The following is a 10038-nucleotide window of genomic DNA, read 5'->3' as shown; positions in this document are numbered from 1 at the left end:
ATTCTAAGTCTAAGGAAACAGATTCAAAACTTAGTCTTGGTAGGATTATTTCACTGACAATGTATGATTAGTGGCAAGTGTTGTGTAAAAAGGCCAGAAAGAAAACTAAGTAAAACGGGGAAGGAAAATTGCAAAGTAGCAAAACACTAAATTTAAAGGTTCCATCTTCGACTCTTTGAATGAGAATGTTTCCCTAGGCGCATAAGTGTGAATAGTTGGTTCAAAGTAGCTGTAACTGTTTGGGAAGCATGGAAAGGCATGGTCTCATAAGAAGAGGGGTGGCACAGGGTGTGAACTTTGAGGTTTCAAAAACCTTCACCATTCCCAGTTAGTTCTCTCTTTCCTGTTTTTGTTTCAAGATATAAACTCTCAGCTACTACTGAAGTATCATGCCTGCTTTTGTGCCTCTTGCCGCAATGGTCATGGACTCAAACCTTTTGCAAGTGAAAGCCTTAAGTAAAATTTTTTTTTCTATAAGATAACTTGATCTTGGAGTTTTATCATAGCAATAGAAATTAACTCTGACACCATCAGTTAAAATTTTGCTCTTAACTCAAATGAAAAAGTTCTGTTACAATTTATAGTTGACAAAATAAGATATTAGTTACAAGCTGCTACATAAATAAAATTTTTATAAATATTTAGTCAGCTCCCACAGAGTGATAATATTAAAATTTTAGAAAGACATCTTTAATTAAGAGACAAATGGGTTTGTATGAAAAAAATTGTTAAAAAATAACATTTATTACTGAACAAAAACCCACAATTTAGGACAAAAAAAAACAGAGTTTTGTTTTGTTGTTTTGTTTTATTTTTTGTTGTTGAATATCTGTCAGCATGGAATAATTTACAGTTATCTGAGAAGAGGGATCTCAATTTAGAAAATAAATGCATTGAATTCCCTGTAAGTCAGGCTGTAGGGCATTTTCCTGATTAATGATGAATGTGCAACAGCCCTGCTTCCTAGAGGTAGTAAACCCCTGTAAAAGTGGTCGTGGTGGTGTGAGAAAGTTTAGTCAAGTAAACTTTGGTTTAGTAAATTTGGCAAGCATAGGAACTCCTCCATGTTTTGCTCTGAGTTTCCATCCTGACCTCCTCAGTGATAGAACCACAACTATTAAGTAAAATAAACCTCTTCCTTCCAAAATTTCTTTTGATCATGGTGTTCATCCCAGCAATAGAACTAAACCAAGAGAGGAGATAGGTTCACCTATCAATATAACAGGTTCCTTTATAGAATTATCACTCTAAATGCTGCAGCACTGCCGTCAGTAGAAATCCACAAAGGCACTAATACACTCTGAAGTCCTTTATGGCACATACGTGCCACTATCCTGGGTGCTTTTGTATCCTCTAAACTTAAAAAAGAAATGTGTTGTCATCATTAGCTAAAAAACATAAAATTAAATGTGTGTAAACTAATATATTGATATCATTAGATGAGGTATACTTGAAATCTAAGGTATTTCATAACACCTAAGAATCATTTTATGAACTAGTGAAATGTATAATAGTGACATAGCTTATGGAAGAAAAGAACAAAATATTAAATCTGAGCTAGACTTGGTAACATACTCCTGGGATGGCAGCATTATAGAGGCTAAAGGAGAGTCAGTGGGAGTTTTAAGCTAGCCTGAGCTGCAAAGTGTGACATTTCTTTAAAAAAAAAAAAACAAAAACAAAAATAAACTTTAGTTTCCACCTGTGCTAAGAACAGAGCCTCAGATCTGGATCCAAAACCACACAGTCCACATACCAGTTGCAGTTTGACTCACCGGCTATTCTCACACATTCAGATCACAAGTGAAACCCCAAATGCTGCCCAATACTCAGTGTAGCTGGGCCTTCTGTGACCCCGGGACTGAGATACCCTCCTCAGTCAGAATTCCGTGTGCCTTCCAGTTTGCACCTGTGTCTAGAGGAGAAAGCCTCTGCTCTGGATGCCCATCCACTCAGCACACAGCCCAATTGCAGCTCAACCCCCCAGAGGTTCTGATACTGCCAGAATCACAGGATCACAGGGTCACAGAGTCACAGGCTCACAGGAAGGACAGGCATCACTCAGAGACAGGGAAGTCAGTTAACACTAGAGATAACCAAATGTGAAAAGCAAGTGCAAGAACATAAGCAACAGAAACAAATTTGACTTGGCAATATTAGAACCCAATTTACTCACTAAAGCAAGTCAAGGATAGCCCAAAACAACAAAGCAAGATTCATATTTAAATTATGATTTCATGAAGATGATAGAGGACTATAAGAAGATCATAATTAACTCCCTTAAAGAAACACAGAAGAACACAAGTAAACAAGTAGAAGCCCTTAAAGAGGAAACACATAAATCCCTTAAAGAAATACAGGAGAACACAATCAAACAGATGAAGGAATTAAACAAAACCATCTAGTATCTAAAAATGGTAATAGAAACATTAAAGAAAACACAAAGGGAGACAGCATAGAGATGGAAAAACTAGGAAAGAGATCAGGAGTCATAGATACAAGTATCACCAACAGAATACAGAGCTAAAAGAGAGAATCTCAACTGTAGAAGATACCATAGAAGACATCAACACAACAGTCAAGGAAAATACAAAAAGCAAAAAGTACCTATTGCAAAACATAAAGGAAATCCAGGGCACAATGAAAAGAGCAAACCTAAGAATAATAGGTACTGAGACAGGCTGGTAGATCAATTGAATAGAACTGAAGACACAAATGAACCCACACACTTATGGTCAGTTAATCTTTGACAAAGGAGCTAAAATTATACAGTGGAAGGAAATAGCATTTTCAACAAATGGCGCTGGTTCAACTGGGGGTCAGAATGTAGAAGAATGCAAATTGAACCATTTGTATCACTGTTCACAAAGCTTAAGTACATATGGATCAAGGACCTCCACATCAAATCAGACACAGTCACAGAAGAAACAGTGGGGAAGATCCTCAAGCACATGGACACTGGAGAAAATTTCATGAACAAAAAAAAATGGCTTATTTTCTAAGATCAAAAAATCAACAAATGGGATCTCATAAAATTGCAAAGCTTCTGTAAGGCAAAGGACAGTGTCATTAGGACAAAATGGCATCCAACTCATTGGGGAAAGATCCTTACCAATCATACATCTGCACCTAATAGAGGTATAATAACCAATATATACAAAGAACTCAAGAAGTTAGACTCCAGAGAATCAAATTAGCCTAATAAAAAAAGAGTTACCAGGCTAACCAAAGAATACTCAGCTGAGGAATGCCGAATGGCTGAGAATCACCTAAAGAAATGTTCGACGTCCTTAGTCATCAGGAAAATACAAATTGAAACAGCCTTGTGATTTCGCCCCACATCAGTCAGAATGGCTAAGCTCAAAAACTCAGGTGACAGCAGATGCTTGTGAGGATGTGGAGAAAAGGAACACGTTTTCATTGCTGATGGCACTACAAGCTAGTGAAACAATTTTGGAAATCAGTCTGGTATTTCCTCAGAAAAATGGAAATTGTTCTACCTAAAGACCCAGATATAACACTGCTGGACATGTACCCAAAAGTTGATCCAACAAATAGCAAGGACACATGCTCCACTATGTTCATAGCAGCTATATTTTTAATAGCCAGAAGCTGGAAAGAACCCAGATGTCCTTCAACAGAGGAATGGATACAGAAAATGTGGTACATCTACACAATGGAGTACTACTCAGCTGTCAAAAACAATGACTTCATAAAATTCATAGGCAAATGGATGGAACTAGAAAATATAATGCTGAGTGAGGTAACCCAAGCATAAAATACATGCATGGTATGCATTCACTGATAAGTGGATATTAGCCCCAAAGCTAGGATTACCCAAAATACAATCCATAGACCACATGAAGCTCAAGAAGAAGGAAGACCAAAGTGCAGATGCTTCAGTCCTTCTTAGGAGTGGGAGCAAAAATATTCATAGGAGGTATGGAGACAAAGTTTGGAGCAGAGACTAAAGGAATGGTCATTCAGAGCCTGCCCCACCTGGGTGTGGGGAGCGGGTGTGGCAGCAATCCCAAGATGGCGCCCGGGACTGCTGCCAAGTCTTATGACTAGCACCTGACTTCCTCATACACCCAAAAGTAAGCCACGCCCATCATGAGAGGTGCGCAGGCGCACCATGACACAAGATCAGGCCTTTTGGCGTGGACCTATGAACTGAGACTATGTAGACTGGACTGATGGGGCGTGGTTACGGGTTTTTTGAGTAGGGAGTGTGCTTTCGGGAAGAGATTGCTGCTTGCATGCAGAAAGAAAGGTTCCTGAATAAACTGCTTTGAGAAGAATGTCATGGTGTCGCTCATTTCTGTGGGACAGAGATGGAGACGATACCTGGGGATCCAGCCCATATACATACAGCCAACAAACCCAGACAATATTGCTGATACCAAGAAGTGCATGCTGACAAGAGCCTGATATAGCTGTCTCCTGAGATAGTCTACCAGAGCATGACAAATACAGAGGCAAATGCTCACAGCCAACCATTGAACTGAGACTGGTGTTGCCAGTGGATGAGTTAAAGAAAGGATTGAAGGAGCTGAAGGAGATTGCAACCCCATAAGAACAACAATACCAACCAACCAGAGCTCCCAGTGACTAAAGCACCATCCAAACAGTGCACATGGACATATTCAAGGCTCTAGCTGCATATGAAACAGAAGATGGCCTTGTTAGGAACTAGAGGAGAAGAAGCCCTTGGTTCTGCTAAGGCTGGACCCCATAGTGTAGGAGAATCTCAGGGCAGAGAGACAGGAATTTCTGGTTGGTTGAGTGAAGGAAGTGAATAACATTTTAAATGTAAATAAAAATCTATCCATTTTAAAAATAAATGTTCTAGGCCAGAAGAAAAAAAAGAATAATAGGTATAGAAGACAGTGAAGATTCACAATCAAAGACCAGAAAACATCTTCAACAAAATATAGAAGAAAACTTTCCTAACATACAGAAAGAGATGTCCATAAACATATAAGAAGCCTACAGAAGGGGTTGGGGATTTAGCTCAGTGGTAGAGCGCTTGCCCTAACAAGCACAAGGCCCTGGGTTGGGTCCCCAGCTCGAAAAAAAAAAAAAAAAAAAAAAAAAAAAAAAAAGCCTACAGAAGAACAAACAAATAAGACCAGAAAATAATTTCCTCGGGTCACATAATAATTAAAACACCAAATGCACAGAACAAAAAGGAATGTTGAAAGCAGTAAGAAAAAAGGTCAAATAAGGTATAAAGGCAGACCTATCAGAATTACAACAGACTTCTCAACAGAGAAAATCCTGGGTAGATGTCATACAGACCCTAAGAGAATGCAAATGCCAGCCCAGGCTACTATACCTAGAAATACTTATAATGACCGTATATGGAGAAACCAAGGTATTACGAAATGAAACCAAATTTAAGCAATATCCACCAATCTAGCCCTATAAAGGAAAATAGAAGGAAAAGTCAAACACAAGGAGAGAAACTACATCTTAGAAAAAGCAAGCAACACTTATTGGTGCCTAAAATCTCTCAACATATATTGACTCGATCCTCCAATAAAAAGACATAGGACAACAGACTGGATAAGTAAACAGGATCCAGCATTTTGCTGAATACAGGAAACACACCTCAGTGACAATAATAGACACTACCTCAAAGTAAATGACTAAGAAAATATTTTCCAAACAGTTGGTCCTAAGAAACAACCTGGAGTAGCCATTCTAATATCCAATAATACCAATTTTTAAGCAAAAGTTATCAAAAACATTACATACTCATCAAAGAAAAAAAATCCACCAAGATGAACTCTCAATTCTGTACATCTATGCTCTAAATACAAGGGTATCCACATTTATAAAAGAAACTTAATTAAAGCTCAAAGCATAAATTGCACCTCATACAATAATAATGGAGACTTCAACACCCCACTCTCACAATGGACAGATTGTGGAAACAGAAACTAAACAGATACACAGTTAAACTAACAGAAGTTCTGAAACAAATGGATTTATCAGATATCTATAGAACCTAAAAAAATTAAAATACAATAAAAGAGTATTTCCTCTCAGCACCTCACAGTACCTACTCAAAAATTGATCATATACTCGAACACAAAACAAAACTCAACTGATAGAAAAACATTGAATTAATCCCATGTATTCTATCAGATACCACAGTCTTCAATAGGAACAAAAACAACAGAAAGTTCACATAAACATGGGAGCTGAACAACCATCTACTCAATGATAAGTTGGTCAGAGAAGAAATAGAGGAAGAAATTAAAGATTTTTAGAATGAAAATGAAGGCATGATATATGCAAACTTATGATACACAATGAAAGCAGTGCTAAGCGGAAAAGTCTTAGCTCTTAATGCCTCCATAAAGAAATTGGAGAGATCATACACTAGCAGCTTAAAAGCTCATCTGAAAGCTCTAGAACAAAAGGAAACAAATACATCCAAGAGGTGTAGCCAGCAGAAAATAATCAAACTCAGGGCTGACATTAACCAAGTAGAAACAAAGAATCAACAAAACTGTGCTCGCTTTGGCAGCACATATACTAAAGAATCAACAAAACTAGGAGGTGGTACCTTGAGAAAATCAATAACATAGATAAACCTTTAGGAAGAATAGCCAGAGGGTATAAAGACAGTATAAAAATTAACAAAATCAGAAGTGAAAAGGGAGACATAATAACATAAACTAAGGAAATTCAAAAAATTATCAGATTCTACTACAAAAGTCAATACTCAACAAAAGTGGATAATCTTGATGAAATGGATGATTTTCTAGAGAGATACTGGGAACCAATGTTATTCTAGAGAGATACCAGGAACCAATGTTAAATCAGGATTAGATAAACCATCTAAACAGGACTGAAGGAAGGGCCTTTAGTTGAGAATAAACCCCAAGAAAATAGAAGCAGTCGTTAAAAATCTCCCAACCAATAATATCTCAGGACCAGATGGTTTTACTGCAGAATTCTATCAGACCTTCAAAGAAGATCTAATACCAATACTTCTCAAACTATTTCATAAACTATAAATATAGGGAACAATACCCAATTCTTTCTATGAAGCCACAGTTATACTGGTACCTAAACCACAAAAAGATCCAATGAACATAGAAAACTACAGACCAATATCGCTTATGAATATCAATGCAAAAATATTCAATAAAATTCTTACAAACTGAATCCAAGAATACATCAAAACAATTATCCACCATGATCAAGTGGGCTTCATCCCAGGAATGCGGGGATGGTTCAATATACCAGTTCATCAATGTAATCTATCATATAAACAAATTCCAGGAAAAAAAAATCACATGATCATCTCAACAGATGTTTAAAAAGCCTTGACAAAATACCACAACCATTCTTGTTAAAAGTATTGGAGATGTCAGTAATGCAATGTTCATGCCTTTATATAATAAAAGCAATATGCAGCAAACCAATATTCAACATCAAACTAAATGAAGATAAACTTAAAGCAATGCCATTAAAATCACAAACAAGACAAGGCTATCCACTCTCTCCCTACCTATTTTATACAGTACTCAAAGTTCTAGCCAAAGCAATTAGACAACAAAAGGAGATCAAAGGGATACAAATTGGAAAGGAGAAAGTCAAGATACCACTATTTGCAGATGACATGATAGTATACTAAGCGACCCCAAAACTTCTACCACTGAGTTTCTACAGCTGATGAACAACTTCAGCAAAGTGGCTAAACATAAAGTTAAATCAAACGAATCAGTAGCTTTCATTTACTCAAAGGATAAACAGGCTAAGAAAGAACTTAGGGAAACAACACCCTTCACAAAAGTCACAAATAATATAAAATATCTTGCTGTGATTCTAACCAAGCAAGTGAAAGATCTGTATGACAAAAACTTCAAATCCCTGAAGAAAGAAATAGAGGAAGACCTCAGAAAATGGAAAGATCTCCCATGCTTAGGGATTTGCAGGATTAATATAATAAAAATAGCCATCTTGCCAAAAGCAATCTACATATTGAATACAATCACTATCAAAATTCTAACTCAATCCTTCATAGAGTTAGAAAGAGCAATTCTCAAATTCATTTGAAATAAGAAAAAAATCCAAGATAGCAAAAACTATTCTCAACAAAAAAAGAACTACTGGTGGAATCACCATCCCTGACCTCATGCTATACTAGAGAGCAGTACATATAAAAACTTCATAGTTTTGGTACCGAAACAGGCAAATGTATCAGTGGAATAGAATTGAAGACCCAGAAATGAACCCATATGGTCATGTGATCTGTGAAAAAGAAGGTAAAACCATTCAGTGGGAAAAAAAGACAGCATTTTCTACAAATGGTGCTGGTTCAACTGGAAGTATGCATGGAAAGGAATGCAAATTAACCCATTCTTATCTCCTTGTGCAATGCTCAAGTCCAAGTAGATCAAAGACCTCTACATAAAACTAGATACACTGAATCTAATAGAAGAAAAAGTGGAGAAGAGCCTTGAATACTTAGGCATAGGGGAAAATCTTCCTGAACAAAACACCATTGTCTTATGCTTTAAGAGAATAATCGACAATGGGACCTCATGAATTGAAAAGTGTCTGAAAGGCAAAGGACACTGTCAATAAGACAAAATAACCTACAGATTGGGAAAAGATATTTACCAACCCTCTATCTGATAGAGGGATAATATCCAATATATACAAAGAACTCAAGAAGTTAGACTCCAGGGAACTAAATAATCCCATTTAAAACTGGAGTATGGAACTAAACAAAGACTTCTCAACTGAGGAATATCAAATGGCCAAGAAGCACCTAATGAAATGTTCGACATCCTTAGTCACCAGGGAAATGCAAATCAAAACAACCCTGAGATTCTACTTCACATCGGTCAGAATGGCTAAGATCAAAACTCAGTGGACAGCAAATGCTTGTGAGGATGTGGAGAAAAAGGAACACTCCTCCATTGTTGGTGGGATTGCAGACTGGTACAGCCACTCTGGAAATCTGTCTGGTATTTCCTCAGAAAAATGGAAGTTGTTCTACCCGAAGACCCAGATATAACACTACTGGGCATATACCCAAAAAATGTTTCAACATATAACAAGGAAACATGCTCCACTATGTTCATAGCAGCCTTATTTATAATAGCCAGAAGCTGGAAAGAACCCAGATATCCCTCAGCAGAAGAATAGATACAAACTATACTATACTATGGCATACTACTCAGCAATTAAAAATAATGATTTATTGAAATTCATAGGCAAATGGATAGAACTAGAAAATGTCACCCTGAGTGAGGTAACCCATGTACAAAAGAACACACATGGTATGTACTAACTGATAAGTGGATATTAGCACAAAGCTCACAATGACCATGATACAGCCCAAGATCATATGAAGCTTAGGTGGAAGGAAGATCAGGTATGGACACTTCAGGACTGCCTTGATGGGGGAACAGGGTGATTGTAGGAGGTGAAGAGAGAGGGGGACTTGGCAAGGAGAGAGGAGAGGGAAGAAATAAGGGGGCAATATCAGGAACTTGAGGGGACATGAGAAAGATGTCATTTCCAGAGGGTCAGGAAATTGAACAAAAATATATGGCAGGGGAGTTGAGGAACTTTGTATAGCCACTTTGTACAGACACAAGGGAATTGTGAAGCTCCCTGAACCCAACAGGATTTACTTTAGTTGTAATGCGCAGAGGATTGGTAGATAGAACCTGTGGAGACCACCTCCAGAGGTCAGCTTCTGGCTCACGGATGGGGCCACGTACCCATCTCAACGTTTTTAACCCAGAAATGTTCCTGTGAAAAGGAAGAACAGAAACATAAAATGGAACAGAGACTAAGGAAGGGCCATCCAGGTACTGTCCCACCTGGGCATCCATCATGTCTGCAGACACCAAATCTAACACTGCTGTGGTGGTCAAGAGACGCTTGCTGAGACGAACCAGGTGTGGAGGTTCCTCCACAGGTCTGGCCAGCAATTGACCAATGCAGATGCGGATGCTTGGAGCCAACCATCAGACTGAGCTCAGGGAACCTAGTGAGGGAGCT

Source organism: Rattus rattus, chromosome 1 (assembly GCF_011064425.1).
Source record: "Rattus rattus isolate New Zealand chromosome 1, Rrattus_CSIRO_v1, whole genome shotgun sequence".
NCBI lineage: Eukaryota > Metazoa > Chordata > Mammalia > Rodentia > Muridae > Rattus > Rattus rattus.
The sequence above is the reverse complement of the archived record's forward strand: the minus strand, read 5'-3'. Positions refer to the sequence as shown.